General features: G+C 41.4%; 1 pseudogene; it reads left to right on the plus strand.

Moving 5' to 3' along the window:
• Positions 1-690: 690 nt before the first annotated feature.
• Positions 691-1,277, plus strand: LOC138397559 (transmembrane protein 126A pseudogene; annotated as a pseudogene).
• Positions 1,278-2,232: the final 955 nt, after the last annotated feature.

Here is a 2,232-nt window from a genome sequence, read left to right on the forward strand (position 1 = left end):
ATATGACATTTGCAACAATTAAATACAGGGTTAGAGTTTTGAGAGCTGGGTAATTATGGTACACAGCTTCTAAGATGACCCCCATTGACCCTTGCCTTCTAGTATTCATGTCCGTATGTAATCCTCTCCCCTTGATTGCAGGTTGGCCCTAGTGATTCACTTCTTTTTTATTTATTTTTTATTTATTTATTTATTTATTATTTTTTTTTTTGAGACAGAGTCTCACTCTGTTGCCCCGGCTAGAGTGAGTGCTGTGGCGTCAGCCTAGCTCACAGCAACCTCAAACTCCTGAGCTCAAGCGATCCTCCTGCCTCAGCCTCCCGAGTAGCTGGGACTACAGGCATGCACCACCATGCCCGACTAATTTTTTCTATATATATTTTTAGCTGTCCATATAATTTCTTTCTATTTTTAGTAGAGATGGGGTCTTGCTCTTGCTCAGGCTGGTCTCGAACTCCTGAGCTCAAACGATCCGCCCACCTCGGCCTCCCAGAGTGCTAGGATTACAGGCTTCTAATTACCTACAGCTAAAGTGGGCTGCAACCCCGCATTTGCCCAGGTGGAGTCACATGTCAGCCACAGTTGGCTGTGCCCAGGCAAGTTGAACAAAGGTTGCAGTGAGCCCCTGTGTGTCTGAGGAAGACAGGGGGAGGCAGAAGCTGCTGGCAGAAGGAGAGCATAAAGCTCAAGATGGAAAATTATAAACCAGAGGATACTATCAAAGAAAACTCAACATTTTTCAATATTATAACCAAAAAATTAACCAGCTTCCAGAATCAGAAAGGAATTTACTTGAACGTGGATCAACACATACTGGACTTAATGCTACTCTCTGTGGCCTAATAGCAAAACAGTCTTTTCAGTGCATCTTCAGTGTGACACAGGCTCATATTGCTGCTGGCTTACTGATGGCAGTGATCCCATTTGACAGCACATGTAGCTTACAAATGTTTTGTAAGTTTACCTTTGAATACAAGTGATTGGAATTATGAAACCTGTACCGTAACATGGGGTGGACTGGTTGGTCTTGTTTTTGGTGGTCTGTACCCTGTCTTCTTGGCAATACCAGTGAATGGTGGCCTAGCAGCCAGGTATGAATCAACTGTGCTACCAGAGAAAGGAAACAACTTACCAGATTAGAATTTCTAAGCCTGTCTTTAGAAGGATGTTATTTCCCATTTTGCTCCAGACTGTTTGCAGCATTCTTTGGATCTAGACAATATAAACTACTTATAAAGGCCCTTCACTTACCTGAACCTGGCCTAGAAATTCACTGATTTTAAGTAAATATGTACACAAAAATAAAATGGTAAAAATAAAAACTAAATATTAAATAAATAAAACTACAGCAAAAGTGATGAGATGTTACTTCTGAGATTAGGTTACAAAAGACTGATTTCCATCTTAGGGCTCTCTCTTGCTCTCTTGCTTATCTGCCCTGAGAGAAACCAGTTGCTGTGTTGTGTGCTGCCCTTTGGAGAGGGCTGTGTGGCAGGGAACTGTGGGAGGTTTTCAGCCAATAGGCAATAAGATCTTGAATATCTTGGCTTTCGATATCCTGGACACCCAAAGGAGTACTGAGCTGTCGCTTCCCTAAATAATCCCAAACATGGGAGACAATCAGTCTGCCTCACAGGTCTCTGCCTAGGTCCCTGATGTATTCCCTTTGAACTATTCCTTGGATACTTGGCCTGATCTTGTCAAGCTCCTTTCTCCAGGGTTAGCTCTTTGCCATATTATCTGGGACCTTCTTATTCATTACTTCTGATACTGGATTGGAACTAGTGGTCTACGGTACTGTCATTCTTTTTCCACCTATATTCCCTACCTCACTCCATTCACCAGATGGAAACCTGCCCTATATCTCAGTCATGTTTTAATCTAGACTTTACCAGTTAGGTTCTAACTCAGTCTCAAATCATACTCATTTCCCACCATGGCTGTACTGTTTTTTTGTTTGTTTGTTTGTTTGTTTGTTTCTTTTATTTACTATTTTCAGAAGCGAGAAGTACTGAGCTGTACTGTTTTTAATGATAATTTAATCCATCCAGCTGGTTCATGTATGAAACTACACCACATTTTTTGGTGTAGAACTTTAGATCTGCTTTTGTTCACTTCTCTGTATATAATTTTTTTCTCCCTTAAATAGTTGTTTTTTGGCAGTGAGCTGGAAACAGTGATGGAGTTAGCATACACAGACACCACCATGTACCAGTGTAACGCAGTCTCTGT

The sequence above is a fragment of the Eulemur rufifrons genome, chromosome 16, assembly GCF_041146395.1.
Source record: "Eulemur rufifrons isolate Redbay chromosome 16, OSU_ERuf_1, whole genome shotgun sequence".
Classification (NCBI taxonomy): domain Eukaryota; kingdom Metazoa; phylum Chordata; class Mammalia; order Primates; family Lemuridae; genus Eulemur; species Eulemur rufifrons.